The sequence below is a fragment of the Brienomyrus brachyistius genome, chromosome 6 (assembly GCF_023856365.1).
Source record: "Brienomyrus brachyistius isolate T26 chromosome 6, BBRACH_0.4, whole genome shotgun sequence".
In the NCBI taxonomy this organism is placed as follows: Eukaryota; Metazoa; Chordata; class Actinopteri; order Osteoglossiformes; family Mormyridae; genus Brienomyrus; species Brienomyrus brachyistius.
In genome coordinates this window covers 20550387-20567787 of record NC_064538.1, presented here as the reverse complement: position 1 = coordinate 20567787, position 17401 = coordinate 20550387, and the positions used below count along the sequence as shown (strand labels likewise).

At 46.9% G+C, this 17401-nt stretch overlaps 1 protein-coding gene across 3 annotated transcripts in view; it reads left to right on the top strand.

Moving 5' to 3' along the window:
* Positions 1–2917: 2917 nt before the first annotated feature.
* src (v-src avian sarcoma (Schmidt-Ruppin A-2) viral oncogene homolog) overlaps positions 2918–17401 on the top strand; it is a 36391-nt gene continuing 21907 nt past the window's right edge. For all 3 annotated transcript variants that reach the window (XM_049016853.1, XM_049016851.1, XM_049016854.1), the window contains exon 1: positions 2918–3388. The gene's annotated coding sequence lies outside the window, so the exon portion shown is untranslated. The remainder of the gene's footprint in view (positions 3389–17401) is intronic.

Below are 17401 nucleotides of genomic sequence, written 5' to 3'. Positions count from 1 at the left end.
AACATGCCTAATTACATTCCTAATTAAGGTATTGCCTCATCTGATTATCTATTCCGACGTTTATAGATATAGTTTTCCTTTGTTCAGAGTACAGTTGCGTTTCTTTGAGTTAACTGTAACGTTGCAGGGAACACGCTCATGAGTGTTTTTAAATAAAATGCAAAATGCTTCATTTTAGCGGTTAAGCGGTGAATCTTTAATTAAAACTACATGACTTAATATTGTATTAGCCAGTCGTCCAGGGGAGTTTTCTGCGCTGCGATCTCTTTAAGCGCACGGTTCACCTGCATACTTTGTCTTAATAGCATTTTCTACTAACAGATAAGATCAGTCTGCTGATATTTAGCCTCACCGCCAGAATGAAGCTACGATTCTAGTAAAAGTTAAAGTACATAAATCATCAAATTCATTAAGGACATGTAACGGTTTACATAGCAGATTTTGGTAACGGGGAATGGTTGCGCACACTCCATTGTTTCAACCCCCTGGCACAGGACTAGGGCTAACGAATCAGGTGGCGTTGGCAAGTTTATTATACATTTGTGAGAAAATGTGTCTAAGTTGCTATTTCAGCGGCAGTGTTTTGTCACTAATGTTAGACTTGGAACATGACTTGCAAGGAGCTGAAGGACACCGAACGGTGTGCTGTGCCATAACACTCCCACAAAAAAAATAAGAAGTGATAAACCAGTAAGTTACAGGTCAGGAAGGCTTCAGAGACCCCTGAGGACCTGGGAATACCTTGCAGAAGCAGTGTGCCCTGCAGTGCAGTTCATGTCATTACTGTGTGGAAGCCTTCCAGGGGTAGAAAGATCCTTACAGATCTAGGATGACACCTCTGTGTCTCAGAGTCTCCTGGAGGGAAAGAGTTCCTCTTGGGTAACAGGAGTAAGACTATCCTCCCCGGAAGCAGTGTGGAACTCGGAGAATGTGCTGAAGCTGCTTTTCAGCAGAAATAAATCGCCTCCAACGAACCGAACGGCTTATCACTCTTATATGTTCAGACATCCTGTTTCATTGCATTCCGCATTTTCATGCGTATTGACGCAACGCATGAAATGGACAAACGTGAAACTGATAATAAAAGTTACATTAAATAAACTTTGTACACCAAGCCATCCGTCTGTACCCTCCAGGGCGCTGGGCGCCCCGCAACCCTGAATAGCTAAAGTGGTTACAGAAAATAGATGGATGGATGGATTTTACACCAAGGCTCATTCCTTCATCTTTGATTTTTTTTTTCTTGTGTTTTTTTTTCTTGTGTTAAGTCGTAACGTTCCACACAGATAAAATAACTTTACCAGAAAGCCATGGAGCTCAGTTTTATCTGGATTTTTCTGGGGTGTTTAGTTCCCATTATTCATTACCGTTCGAGCGGAATGTCAAACAAAGTGGCACCTTTACCTTCAGCCTTATCCGTTCATATTTTCAATGAGGCCTGTAAGCTAGAGAGATAATGGATGTCAGTCCGTTCCTTATCTCTGTCAGCGGAGGGGAAAACACAGAGGTGGAGATGTCCTGAAATGCTTGGTTGGTCCTTTTCCTACCAGTGTGTGACAGGAGTCACCATTTAGCAACTGCCGCTGCTGTGTGTTTGGAACGGTGGATAGGAGGCTCAGCCTAGCTACACTTCCATCTAATCAGGATGACTCCATGGCAGCTGTCCGCTTGGTGACGTATTATCTAACTTGCTGTAAGCTGCGTTAGACGCAGGCATCTGGAAATAAATGTAGTTTAGCGATATGGAAATGTGTAATGCACAAGCATGAACCTGTTTGTTAGGCGCTCATAGACGTACAATCTGCTTGTTCAGCTGGCTTTCTGTTTACGCTGCAGGACTTGTGAGTTATGGTACCTACCCACACATCTTCTGTAACTGCTTAAATAGTACCTTAGTCCATCCATATCTCTGCTCCTTTCCAGCACACCTGTACCAGGTATTCAATGTGTACAGGTCTGTTGGGAGCTGGGAGGAAGCAAAAATGTGGACTGTTTGGGGGGGGGGGTCCCCGAGGACCGGGTTTAGAAACACCGCTGTACTGGATGAGGGAGAGCCTTCAGCTGATCCCAGGAGGAAAGGGACACGCCGGTCAGGGTGTCTCTCTGTTACAAGTATTGCATACAATCGCACAAGTGTATTTACTCCAATGGCAAAGGTTTACTTCGAACATTAGTAAGATCCAAATGAGCCCCAAACCCTCCACCCCCCTAAACATACCAGTACTCTCACATTATTGGTAGGGGCACGACTCTACTATCCATACCCAAATTTACATGCTTGATTTTCTCCTACCATAGTATTTGTTATATATTTTTTACAGATTATAACTGCGTGACTGAAGACTTCAGAGTTATCCCGGAGCCACGTGGAACACCTGATATGTTGGACTCTTCATTGCGTTTAAATGACCCTCACGTTTTGGCGGTATGCATGGTAATACTGAATTCCTATTGCGTTTGTAATTCACCAAACTCGATACGATGACACCATCACCACCAAGATAATGGAATTATTTTTTTTGTGTGTGTAGTTCTGTTTCCCACATTCAGTTATGATCATCAGTGAAATATAATAATCTGTACGAGAAGAAAATATCGGTGTGCCCAAAAATGGCTTATGGGACTAAGAGACGACTTAATTTGATATGACTATTTAAGTAATTAAGCGAACAAATAAACAAAGATTAAGTTGTCATTTTCGGCTTTTTCTATATTTCACTTCATTCTTGGGATTTCGGATATTGTGTGCTTATTACTTGAAATTATTCCCTTGACTGCTCGATTTCTACAAATACGCAATAAAGTGCATTTGTGTCCGGGACGGGCTTGTTGTGTATGACTGGGCTCCTGTTTCAGGCGCAGACTGGGCGGCCTTAAAGGGCCAGCCTCGCCACTATCCACCAGCGTCCCACCTTAAATGAAAGACCAATGAAAATACGAGTCTATAGGCGGCTCTAGGATCCATCATTTTCGCTTCGGGACGGCATTTTCCCCCATATGCCCGTTCAATGGCTTTGCGCAGACGGCGGTATGCAAAGGAGTGCTCTGCTTTTCTCTGTGTTTTCATCGATATCAACAATGCCGCGGCGCTTCAATCGGCTCCGTTAAGACGACGCGCTCCGCTCCGCAGTACGGCTGCCTTCTGCGCGGCGTTGCTGACATTGTAACGCCGCCGGCATTCGCACTCTTTTCATTTTTTGAAACGGAAACAGTGATTTTGACAAGTTGACCACCGCGATAGGCGTGTTGCCTCCTGCGATCAGAGGCGATCCCCTGCGAAATTGGCAATCATTTATACCTTAATCAATGGCGGCCTGAGTTAAAGATCTGCTTGGATTCAGACACGCCGGAGTCAAACAAGACATTTGTTTGACGCCAAAGGAGGAAGGTGGGTAACTTGTGATTTTTTTGTGTCTGATTTGAACGGGATTGACCCGGTCGGGATGAATAACCTGCCTTGTTGTTGTTGCGCTGGGGTAAAAGACAATGCAATTCAAGCAGTAATACATTACAAAAAAGATTACCATTTGACAATCAAGGGGACTCCGTACCTTTTGAATAAAAACTAGGGAGTTAAGCCTATTTTTCGTTCATTTCATTTATTCTGCTTATACATTTCAGTCCCAGTCTAGGCAGAATCACGACCCTCCAGATAATCTGCACCACGCTTGAGGCTCATGCCAAGTAGCCGATGTCTTACATTAAAAATGGAGCGGTCCCGTTTTTGGCTTGTACAATACACCATTTCGTGTTTTTTATTATTATTTTTATTTTTCCTCGTAGCACTGCTTATCTCTTACCGGATCTGATCTAAGGCTAAAATGTCTCTAACGGGAGAAGTTGAAATTAACTGTATTTTTGTGCGGACTCGTTTTTCTCACCACAGCCATTGTTGTGCGTCCAGTTTGCAGCACCTTATTGTTACTGTGCCCTAAAAGCTGTTTTCATTTCATTTTTTTGGGGGGGGGGGGGTGTATGGGGGAGGGTAGGGGGCGGATGGGGTGCTGACTTGGCTTACAGTTACTTATGTCTGCGCTCACCACGTATTAATGAGTAGGAGGCGAGACGTGCACAGTGAATTAACACGTCTATTTGCCCGTGTGTAAACTCTCTAACATGGATTATTGCAACTTTGTGGTACCTTTTTTTCCGAAAAACTCCGAAAGCCACTGTTTCTTGCGAATATTATGAATGTAGTTTTGGGTTTATTACGCTCGTTTTCCATTACCGGGACTGTCCCTTTCCTGTGTACTTTAAAAATAGTTCAGAGGTTCTGAAACCGAAATTGTTTCTTGCGGTATGAATTAATTCTGAGAACTGCCTCCAAGCTATGAATCCCTAAAAGAAACGACGGAGTGCGTAGTGCGGTTGCTGACATCAAGCTGACAGCGTTTTGTGTTGCTGTTCATTATATGGGCTCACATTACACGAATGTGATTTGGCCATTGGGATATTTTGAGTTTATTTTACAAATGTTATTGTATTGGACGTATTCCTTTTGTCGTATTTGTTTGGCAAGACATTTTTTTCCCAGTACATTGTTCATTCGGTAGTTTTGGGGTTGGTCGTAGTTCTGCCTAACACTACATGTGAGTTAAGCAGCCCAATAGATTTGAAGCATCGATGTTCATTTAGTTAAACCCATAAAAATCCCTGTGTGAACTTGATGTTATTACATACTACAAGCTGTTATTACATTTAATGTTGATGTTGACCTTAACATGATGCTGACTTGATTAGCTTGGACTTTTTCCTCTAAGGCAGGTGGCCTCCCAAATTATTAATCGCTACAGTCGCACCTGCTGCCTCGAATCGGATGGATTTATAAGTGACGAAAATATTGATTATCACACATCACCGTGCTTGATGGCTTACAAATGAAAGCTGTACTTGTTTATATAGCTGGATGTGCATCAGAAGAAATCCGGGATGAGTGTTTTTCCTGAGGGTGTGACAGAAGGGGTCTGTCCATCTAGGGACCGAAGTCGTCCGACGTTCCCTCTTTGACTTTCTAGCTCGAGCATGTTTAGGACATGGAAAGCTTTTCATTGGATGTGAACAACACAGGAACTAATCCAGTCCCTGGTCAGCACCCTCCTTAGTGTCTGATGCCCCCCCCCCCCCCAAACCTTGCCCTCTGATTCAGCGGTGCACGTCTATCATATGCTGGAGAGGCCTCCACTCAGTGTGACTCAGAAAGCGAAAAGTCTGAGTCTCGCATGGCCATGCGTGATTGAGGTTCCTCTCTCTCTCTCTCTCTCTCTCTCTCTCTCTCTCTCTCTCTCTCTCTTTCTTTTCTACTTCCATGCCTGTGAGAAGATGTCGGTCTGCCCTTGATTAGTCACACACCGGAGAGGTCGTGTGTTTTGGTTACTCATTTACCGTTTGCCATCAGCATTTAGGTATCCGGCGAGCTGCCCGCCATCACGTCCCTCCGCGGTCAGTCTCAGCCAGCATGATGGCGCCCCACCCCCCCCCCCCCCAGCACAGATGGCCTTTACAGTTATGGGTGCTGTACCCAACAAAAATATGTGACCATCCGCTGTTGCCTTGGCTACTTGCCAGAGCCTGCCGAATCTGACGAGGTTGCGTTCCGGCTCACGGCAAGGCCCATGTTCCGCAAAAAACACCTGATTGGCCGATTTCCCAAGGGTGTCATCTCGAGATTGTGTTATTAACCATCCTTGGGCACGCTGGGTTTCTGAACAAGCCGTGCGGGTTTTTAAATGGGACAGGGACTGGGAGCGAGACCTGCCCTGCTGTGCACAAATTATTTGTGTGTTTTTTTTTTTTTGTATGTTTTTTTAAGCTGTGGTTTGCTAATGGCATGTATTTTTGTCATGGGTTACGGAAGCAGGGAAGGTTATGTCTCAGAGGAGTGGGTTTATGTTTGTGGGAAAATGCAGAATCACATAGACACACACACAGACAGACCTGTACTCATGTCTTAGTGGGTAATGTCTATTCGCTTCGATGGGCAAGACTCTAATCCCAACAATGACGACCTTAACCCCCACCCAACCCTAACCTTATCCATAAATAACCAAGTCTTTTGGCATTTTTAGTTTTTTGTATGCAGTCACAGATTTTTATAAAATAGAATTTCCCCTTTCGGGGACCGAAAAAAAATAGTGTCGAAATAGCATGTTTTTCTCACATTGTGGGGACATTTGGATCTCGCAGTGTAATGTATATCTGACCTGCACACACGTGCGTCTGTCCCTCTGCGCTCTGCCAGCCCTCTCTTGTACCTTGTGATCTTCCAGGCCAGCTTGTCCATTGGGCAGTAGAAGAAATTCTCTGGCAGATCAGTCACCTTTTGTTGACAGTTTTTATGTCGTCTTGCTGCCACCCATGTTCCTGTCAAACTCCTTTTATTTTTCCTTTTAACGTTTCATTTTGCACTGGTCTTGGCTGAGTTATTAGTTATAGGACCCAGTCAATGTTATTTCTGCCTAATGAGCTTTTTATCGTTTGGGAAGAGATGACACATTAGACAGATAATTGGCGTAAATTATTGTTATTGTTTTTAAAGCCTCTGTGTCCTACTAATTCATTCAGTGAGACTCCCAGTTCAAACAGTTATGAAAAGCAGGTGTTTCTTGGGTCCGAAGTTGACCTTTTACCTTAACTGCCACCATCAAGCATTGGGCGCCATGTTTTGATTGGCAGAGACGTATCGAGTTGACTGAAGGCTCCAGGGACATGGCAGGTATTGAGGGGCAAAGCGCTAGTGGGGCGTGGGAGATAATTCCTACAATTTTCCCAACCTTATCTGCCAGTAATATGTGTTAAATTGGTGAGTGAGGGTGACAGGGCACTCCTGTCTGGGGCCAGTGCTCCTGGGGGGCCACTATACACTACAAATGCAGGCTTGATAGCCTCAGTCCTTACTTTTCACACTCCTGTTCCTTCTGAGCACTTCACTGTAATACCCGAGCGATTTGGAACACCACGTCTAAGCCTACGTTCCACTGGGTGTGTAACACAGCCACATTTCAGGCCAACCACAAGGGAACCGCTGGTGCTCTGGGATCCCCTGTCCTTTTCACACACCCTTAAGGAAGTGCAGGTCGCCCCCTCCAGGTCGAGTATATGGTTTCAGTCGTTGGCCTATGATGTGCTTAACAAAGTTGACCTCTGTCGATCATGCTCAGGCAGTCTCTGCCGTAGAAACTAACATAAAGGTGTGTTTGCATTTTAGTTCACATTGGGCCACAACCTACTGGAGGTTTCTTCCAGGTAATCAGGATTCTTTCCTCAGTCCAGAGACTTTCAGTTTGGTTGACTGGTTGAGTATCATTGTGTCCAGGCTGTTCCCCAGCCTTCTGCCCTCTACTGCATGGGATAGGTTCAAGGCCCCTTTCCTATGAAAAGAACAGAATCGTCGTTGTTCATCCGTGTGTGTAAATCCTGGCAGCCTGCTTCATCAAAAGTCACTCTGTTTTATGAACCTATTGCAGTTGGATGAAGTAATTAGATATTGATTGACCAAGTTAAAGCGGATGTCAACCACGCACTTATCTGCATACTTCCAAAAGTCATACAGTTTCTGAAATCGCGTTTTATTGGGCTTTTATGGTCACTTAGACTCCCAGGTTGGGTTTTTATGTCCACACTGTTTGTGAGTTTGCATACTCTCCTGTGTCATGATGCCTGGGATGTGCTCCAAGCCCACCCCCATGACCCTAACCTGGAAACGCAAAGTAGAGGATGGATGGATGCATGGATCCTGCCGTGTTTTCAATGTATTTGGTGCCTCTCAATATATTAACTGTAACGCCTTCATTATTATTGCGATCACATGGTACAAACCAGCTGTTCCTCAGCATGTCAGAACAAGGGCCCATTGAGAAGCCCTCTTAGCATGGCATAGTGTACCCCATTGTGTCCATCGCTGAGCATTTCCCGGAAACATCTGCCTCAGAAATATCTAGCGTCCCCCTCTGTGTGCGGCCTGGCGGACAAGTCTCTGTGAAGAGCCGGCTTCATGCAGAGGCTCTGGCTGATTCTGTGTGTGTGTGTGGTGGTGGGGGGGGGGATGTTCTGATGAGATCACTAGGAAAGCCCCCCCCGGCCCCCAGCATCAGCGTCACTCTCTACCCCTTTGTTCCCCCCACACAGGCTGCTGTGTCCCCACCCTGCCCCCCCCCCACCCAGTGCTGCGCCGCACGCCAGACCCTGGGCTCAAAGGCGTTCTTGTTTCCCGTGATCTTTTAGTCTTTGGGAATTTTAGTCTTTGGGAATTTCAGCGTGAGAGACCCTTTGCATGGACGCCATGCAGAAGACCCCACCGCATCCTGCCTCCAGAAACTGGCGATTCCTGCCAGTTAGCCCCATGAACAAGTGAATCGATTAGATTTGACTCAGCTCCTTGGTCTCCCTCAGGTCCAGTTTCGGTCTGGCCTTCCTGGGCCTCATCACTCCCCCCCCAGCCTCGATCCTGTGGCACCTTCTCTCTCTCCTCTGTCACACTGGCCCAGTTTGCTGCTTAATTAGTTCCCAGCCACTTTCAAGGGCACCATATTCAGAAAATGGCGTCGACAGCTTTAAAAAAACAACAAAAACAATAAAAAGCATCTTTTCCTCACCAACAGGGGGGCTGTATGTATCTCAGCTTGGTGGGGTGGTGGGCACCGTGTGGCATCTACACCCTGGGGTGCCCGGCTTGGGTGTCAGGAGGTCTTGGGGGACAGCGGGGTGACTGTGCCCCCTGGGGTCACCCCGGGTTCCTGCCAGAACAGTGCTCCCTTCTCAGCCCTGACAGTTTCTTCCCACCCCCCACCACTTTCCCCCTCCCGAATCAATGGCTCAGGGTTATCTCCTGAAAGACTTCTTTCTTCCTGAGAGGCTTTTTCAGACTCTTCGGCTTTGCGTCTGCTGCTTCGCTCCCTCCATAGGGGAAACAAAGAGCCCTTCTGGCTTTTGCTGCCTGCGATGTCTTCCCCGTGCGGTTAGGATGGGCGCCTGTAAGCCTCCACCACAGTGCCTGACCACTTGATCGCATCCCAGTAGAATGTTCCTGCTGGATTTCCATGGTACTGTACGTAACAACCACTTTTAATTGTGGTCCTTTTTGTTTGCCAATGACTTCTTGGGTAAGGGGAGATAAGAGGTGTGTAAATGATCAGTGCCTGTGGTGTGTAACTCCTTAAGCCAATGTTTCCCAACCCAGTCCTCCGGGAACCTCCGACTCAGTCCACGTTTTTGCTCCCTCCTAGCTCCCAACCAATCAGGAACACCAAATAGCTGATACAGGTGCACTGGGAGCTGAGAGGAAGCAAAAATGTGGACTGGGTTGGGAAACGCTGCCTTAAGCTACCAGAAGTTGTGGGGTGGGGTCAAAGTCAGGAGGCAAGGCTGCTCATTTGTCCCCCAAGGCTGCTCATTCGTCCCCCAAGGCTGCTCATTCGTCCCCCAAGTCGCTCATTCATCCCCCAAGTCGCTCATTCATTCAGATCATTCATTAAGTTCCTCGTCCAGTTGTGCGCGTCACATAACTGCACACATAGCGAATCTGCACACATACACCCCCTTCCCATCCCTCCATTCATTCCCTGCAATGTTTGTGCTATAGAGCAGCATCCCACCCATGGTGTTCCCTGCCCTACACAGCCTGGGATTGGCTCCAGGCTCACTATCACCCTGCAGTGGGTAATAAGCTCCACAAGTTGGGTGGATGGATTCATAGACCATAGGATACTGCAAGGTTTCCCTCGTCGTTTTCCATATCTATCGACTTTCTTCACTCTTCCCTGGTTTGTAGCAATGCAGGATATATCCGGTACCATATTGGTATCAGAAACAAAAAAACAAGACCTTGGTCTGGATTTGTACTTTTTGGACCTGAACTTTCCACTTCTCTCTCTAATGGGTTACTTTTGTCAGTAAATTCCCCAACATCGCTGGTGGGCAGTCAGCAGGGTCATTTTTGGAAACAAAGGGATTCTACACTTTTTCAAAGCTGCAAGGTGGTTTTTGGTCGACTGCGGGACTGACTTTGTTCCCCTCTTACGCGTCGTAGGCGTGATGGGATCCGAGACGGCGTGGGCCAGACCGCTTGGTGCCTGAAAGTTTCAGGTCCTGAAACGCGCTACTGGAACCCAGGGGATGGCTTCGGATGGCCAGACCAGCGTGGAGGGTGGGAAACGCGGCCGTGGCGTAACCAAAATCCCAATTAGGGTATTTATTGCTGTGCTGTGCAGTGTGTGCTGGCTTAACTTGCTATTGTTGGAGACACCAGGACAATAGACAGCTAACAATAAGGGCATAACGCAGACAGAGAATAAATACAAGACAAGACATACAAGAAAGAGGAGTAAACACGAGGTATGTAATACGGCATTCAGGTGCATTTGAGGAAGTTGACACCGTTGACCAGAAGTGAACCAGACATGATATGAAGCTGTGATCCTTTCATCTGTCAGTTTGATCTGAACCCTTGTGGTAGGTCAGGTGTATTAGAATGAGGTTAATCCTGTAATCCTGTTATTTAACTCTGGGTGTTTCACTGGTTACATATTACTAACCAAGTGTATGTATGTATGTATGTAATGTGTGTGTGTGTGTGTGTGTGTGTGTGTGTATATATATATATATATGTTCTGTTTATTGCTTCTCGCTTGCGCTATGAGCAACCAGAGTGATCTTTCAGCTCAGGGCTTGAATCCACACATGCTATATCTGAAGCTAACAGTGAAAGACACTTTGATGTGTGTGTTTCATAGCTAAATTTAATTTTCCACTGCTGTCTTGTGACATTGCGTATGGGATGACCTCACCTCATGTCCCTTACGGTAGTGGGATGCACAGACGAGACATGGTGCCTGAGCTCACGGGAAAGCTAATTATTAGTAACGCTGTTGAGTGCAGACCTGCCCTGCTCTTTTCATACGGGTTCTGTGCTTCTGATCAGGAGGTTGTCGGCTCAAATCCCAGGGTTGTTCGAATGATGTCACCATTGGGCTATTGAGCAAGGTCCCTAAAGCCCAAGTGCAACAAGGACTGTGTGACTCGACTTTCTCCATTCTGTGTCACTTTAGGTATAATGTAAGCTAAATACAATTACAATTAATTTTGATGTTGCATTCTCCGTAAGATCAGCTGCTTCTTGAGGGCAGCGTGACCATCCCTGCCAAGTCCTGGGCAGTGTGGCTATATTTTCTGGAAGCCCACCTACTTCCAGAGGTTGGTGTCTGCATTTCAGCTGGGTACGGCCCAGTGGCACCTGGGAGTCCCGGGACGGAGGGGCATGTGACTGCGATGGGCCTTGCCCCTCTGAAACGCAGATACCGTGCTCTGGTTAGGTAACGTTCTGCACCACCAGCAGGTTTGAATATTGAAATTAATGGGAACAATGGTTCATATGAGGTTTTGGCGGAAGATATCCACCCTCCCCCCAATCTGAATTTTGTTATGGAAATACTGCCGGGGGCCTTTTAATGTCCCCTTATCATGGGCCCTGAGGTAAATGAGGCCCTGAATGACCCTTTTATTTATCTTCCTTTAATTGGCCACTCGTGCATGATGCTGTCATCACTTTTGTCCAGTCAAAGCAAACCCCAAGCAAAAGGGGGGAGGGCATTCTCTGCCTCATCTGGTTAGTAAGCACCCCTCCCCAGTGTGGCTGAACCCAAACTGAACTTAGTATTTTCATTGAAGAATGTAAATATAGGTAAGGCTTCGTTTTTTGTCCTACATAGAGTCTAAAATAATATCCAGAATCAGTTCATTAGCATTAGGGAGGCTTGTTTGGGGATCGTACTCATTCACTGGGGTCTGTGTTACTCTGGCTGACTACTTCTGCTTGCTTTGTGTGTCCTGAGTTACTCATGACTGCGTGACTGTGTCCTGCTTCCTCTGTCCTTCTCTCTCTCAAGCTTTTCCAATCTGCCTTCAGGCTCCCGGGGTCTGTATGTAGGTGGAGTTTCTCTATTACGAAAGCGCTGTGGAAACTGTTACTCCATGGTAGAGCCTGACGGGGTGTGCGGGTCCGTCTGCCTGGCGAAGGGGACGTCGGGGCGGCCCGGCCTCACGCCTCCCCCCGGGTCATGCTGGCGCTGGGGGGCAGTAGTTTGAGTACATTTTCCTGCCAGCTTATGAGGCTTCTTAAGAGGTGGGGGTGATGTGGGGGGGGGGGGGGTTTAATTGCAGCTTGCGGAGCTTGGGGGGGGCGGTGGCGTAGTGCTGATGGTAATTTGCTGGGCGGAGGCACAAGGCGATCGATTGGTTAAATTTAATAACTCTTAATCACCTATGCAGTACTGAGACCTTGAGCATGACCCCACCCCTGTGGGCCCCCTGTTATCCCCCCTCCAGGATGGATGGGCCTTCTTTTCTGGTAGCCCCCCCCTCGCCTTTGCCCTCGCCCCAACATATATCTAAATGTGTGTTTATTCTTGACTGTGCACATTTGCCTGAGCATTATGCCAGCTTTGAGGAATGTGTTTCGAATCCATCCATCCATCCATCCATCCCCCTTAAGCACTTTCTGGGTCATATTTACAGTCACATCACTCACATTTCGGCACAGGCCTGTTCCCTTACATGCCGAGGCCCCTCCTCCTTTGTTAGTTTTTCACTTCTCGCTGTCCTGTTATTGATGGATGTGCCCTACTTGCTCCGCTCGCCCGTCAGTCATCGTCTGGCAGAGAGAGCAACACGCTACCTGTGTGCTGAAATGCATGAAGGTACCACTCCCTGGGGTTGGATATCAGTATCTTTATAAGTGTGTGTCACAGAAGGTCAGGGGTGTGTACAGGGGCGGGACCACAGAGGAATTGGCTCCATATGAAAGCTGATTGGCTCCCAGAGTGCCCCTCCCCTGTCACTCACCGATTCATAACATAATGATAAGGTTGGCCCCCTGTATCTATGACGACCCCTCATATGCACCCCACCTTAAAAAGAAGCTGAGTCTCGCCTACACAGACGATATGTTCAGGTTGTCCCAGGGATGGCAAAACTCGACGTTAAATTGTGTGGCAATCCAATCGTCACCTTTTACAAAGGCAGAGGAGCTTCCAAAGTGACTCTGTGGCATGTAATGCAGAGAACAAATTTCCCAAAAAGAAGGATCTTATCTGTACCATTTCAGTTCAAATATATATACTTTAAGGACTGTCCTACTCGTGCCTCTGGTGTCCCGATTTGTGAAGCTCCTTTCTCATAGCGGTCAGTTGCTTCTCTGCCTTTTATTATTGATATATCTGTGGAAATCGCGTTTGAAAATGTCTTCTGGTACCGTGACTCCTTATCACTCTTTCTGTAGCAGAGCTAGATGTAGATTTAGATCCGGGAAGATCTGTTTAGGGAGCGTGTAAGTGTCTCACGGGAATGTGCTGGGAGCGGAGCGCATCATCCCGGACAGGCGGAATCGCGCCGGCAGCTGGCATGGGGCTCGGCTTCCGCAGCCGGCCGTGTGTCCAGGCTTGCCTACCCGTCCAGGATGACACGCTCCGCTCCCATCCCACCATCCAGCTCTGATTCATCCCGTATAATTATTTTTTTTTTTTTTGGCATTTCCTGCTTCAGACGTGACCGGGGGTTTTCTGAAGACTCCTCCACCACCCCCCCCACCCCCCCTCGAAGCACAAAGCGCATTGGTAGTCCTCCAGCAAACCTTCACGCATTAATAACGGTTTCCGCTCCTTAAGCCTCCAGCTGCGCCTCTGTGGGGCTGGCCTTCCGGCTGGTGCACTCCAGTGTGCAGAGGAGCATTCTGGGATACCGAACCCCAGCCCAGTGAATAAAGGCAGAAAAGTGACCTTGCGTTGCTATACTCAGATGCCCTTTCTTTTCCCATAGAACTTGGAGTGTCCAGGCTGCGGTCCATGTGATTGGTCGATGCATTTGCGCCACACGTATGCGCAACTTGTCTGTGCAGCCATGGTGTCTGTCTCTGTCTGTCTTTATTTCACCGATGCACTGTTGGGATCCTTACTTTCCTACCAATGCTGTTTGACCCATGAATCTGCGTTCAGGGATCCCCCCCCCCCCCCCCCCCCAAAGAAAACTGACTTATTCGCCTGAAATTGAGTATTCCTGTTTTCCCACAGTATGTGTCTTTCCTCATTTGAGAGTTTGCGCATCAGGGTGGGGGGTGGGAAACGGCTCAGCCCTTGAGGTTAGATCACGCTGTCCCCCCTCCCACCCCCCATGGCTGCCGGGTGTCACATGGCCACGGAACCCCAGCTATTTCCGCACAATGCCCATATTTGGGCAGAGGGTGGAAGAAGCGGTGAAATAGTTTGTGGACGCCGGCGAAGGACGGCGATTTGGACAAAGGCTAATGAAGCAGGAGAGAAATGGCAGCATGCCGCTCGGCGTGGAAAACCACACCCCCTTCCCGTACGGCCAGACACCGACGCTGTGGCAGCACGTACATGTGGAGTGATGGGCTTGTTTCTGGCTTTAAGGGTCGTCCTGAAACACGGAAACACCTGAGACCTTCGTTTTTGGCCACACGCTTCCCCTTTAGGGTGCCTGTGTTTTTTCACAATGACGAGCAGCAAGCACATGGACGTTGTTGTAGCAAGAAGCCTCTCGTCTTGAAACAAGCATTTCCCTTTTTTAAAAATGTATATTCTTCGGTCCAAACTAATTTCAAAACCGTGTATTTAATCTTTGGTGCTAATGGTGAGTAGTGATGGATGATTAATCTGCAGCTCTACCTTCTGGGGAGGTTTGATCAGAATCTGTTTGGCTGGATAGCGCACCCCCCCCAAGAGCTGAATGGTTCCCATCTCTGAGTGACTGTCAGTTTTATTTATACATCCCTTCATTCATTTGTTCCCCCCGGTGACTCATTTTATTTTTCCCAGTGGTATCGTTGCTGCGAGTTCCGCTTCGTAAGCTCCTATAAACCTCAGCCCTGCAGTGACGTTGACACCATGGCAGAACATTTTCACGTTTTATTTATCCAAAGTGATATACGATCGCAGGGAGCCGGGTCAGACAGTCCCCGGAGCATCAGGAGTTAAGAGCCGCGCTCGAGGGTCCGCTTGTGAAATCGCACTGACCCTGGGATTCGAACTGATCAGTGTCCCAATCTCCTCCTAAGCCGTCGGTCTGATGCGCGTCTGATGCCGTGTGCATGCTGCCCCATGCATCCCGGTATGGGCATTGAGAGGGCTCTCGGCATCATCCCCAAACTCTGTGTCCGTCGATTCACCGGCTGACCCCACGTTACATGAATTGGCCATACGGCTGTAATACAATAGCTACTCTTAGGCAGAGTGGAAAGGAAACCTATTTTTTTCTCCCCTAGTGACTTAGTGTGACCACACATGACGACTGAGTCCACTTAAAGACCATGGATTTCAAGAATAGCGTGTGACTATAAATTATGTGTACTTGCTAAATATATATATATTGCCTGTTTCTCTCTCTGCCGACATTGTGAGTGACCCTCTCCAGCGGCAATGTCCATGAGGTTTGCTGCCCGCTAGGCGATTAGCGTCTCCTGCAGATACATACAGCACAAACTGAGAGTCACCTACTTATCCTGATGTCTGTGGTCTTATCCAGCATGGGGTCCTGGTGAACCTTGGCTGGTCTATGACTGGTCCTGTTTAGGGACGAATTTCACCTAAATGCATTTGGAGAGAGACGAGTAACTAGATAAAAATTTGTGCAAAAAGCATGGAGCTTCCACACACAATTGGAGCTGCATTCGCACCCTCTGCCCTGGAGGTGTGAGGTGTCATATCATGCCATCCAATGAGCTACCAGAGCACGTGCAGAGACGTGTACAGGGGTGGGGCCACAGGGGCACTGGCCTCAGTTAAAAGCCTATTGGCTACCAGAGTGCCCCTCCCCTCTCACTCACCTATTCAAAACATGTAACTGGCTAATTGTGCGATTAGCCGTTCTGTCCATCTTGTGCCTCTACCTAAAAACATCCTAGAAATGCTCCCAAATTTATGGTTAATTTTAAATCCATTTATATATCAGAAGCTAATCTACAAATAAATGTCATTATAAACAAGTGACAAATCCTTAATTTTACAACACAAGTACAGGTACATTGGAAATTATGAGGCCCATCCAGAGAGTAAGGTTGTTAGTTTTTCAGCTTGTTATTTTGATGATATGGTGATATGATGATGATATCACACCATATGGCAGGTTAATTCAGCAGTGCACCATTACTGCCTGTTGGACCCATCTTCTGAACTCACTATTTCAAATATTTGTTTGTTATATTGTCTAAATGATAAAGGATAAATCAATGTGCAGACTATTTAAAACTTGAATAGCTTTCAGTGGAAACATTGCCTCAGAGAAAAATAACGTTATTATCGTGTTTACTTTACTGTGCTGCAGTGTTAATCTATTGTTAAAACGAAAAACATAGTGGAAATCCTCACTCAGCCCAAATAACCTTTAGCTTTTGTTTTTTTTTTTCCTCAGATGATTTGTTTAGACATCCTGCCAAAGTTTTTTTTTAGATTTTGAATTGTACATGAAATGGTAGATATTTTGAGGATATGTTTTTTTTTTTTTTTTTTTTTCTTTCTTTTTTGTCTTGCTGGTGTCATTAAATATATTTTTTATGAAAGCATAAGAACGAGTGAGTTGTAATAATATTCTGTTGAATTACAAGCATCTGTATGTGGACCAGTGCCCGATAGAACCCCGCGCGTTAGAACCCCGCGCGATAGAACCCCGCGCGTTAGAACCCCGCCTGTGCCTGTGATTGGAAAGTCACTGGCTCAATTTGCCAGGACAAGTAAGGTTACCTGATCGGTGGGCCCCTGAATAAGGCCCTTAATTGTCTGAACTTGCTTTCTTGTATATCGTTTGTATAAATGTATATCGCTTTGGATAACTGCTCTCAGACAGCCCCCGGTGCTGTATCGTCTGCGAGCAGGGTCTGGTTGCCCCACCTTATGCTCTCCGCTAAACACCATTGCTGTGTCTGACACTTGATCATTAATCATCTTGTCCTGGAGGTGAGGGCATGACGAAATTGGGCTGATGTGTTTGCCTAATCCTTGCCTGTGACGTCAGGTGTTGCATGCTCACATTGCCTTTACCTTTTACGGTTCTGAGGAAGGTCGTACTTAAATGATGCCGCATAGGCGGAGGAGTGACGGGGGGGGGCTTGTAGGAATAGGTACTAATGGGCTGCTAGCAAAGCCAGCAAGTGGATTTCGGACCACGTCAAGCCCAAACTTCTGCTTAAAGCACAGATGACTGGACTGAAGTGGTCTTATTCTAGGTGTATTTTGAGAAGATCCAGTGCACTGAAGACGACCATAACGTATGGAAATGTGTAAAAGAGGAAGAGGATGACAAGGTAGATGAACTCAATCTTCATAATGATGCTCATATCACTGGAAACACACACACATACAGTTCTTTTACGTATGTTTTAATGATGGGTTTCCTCCCCGTA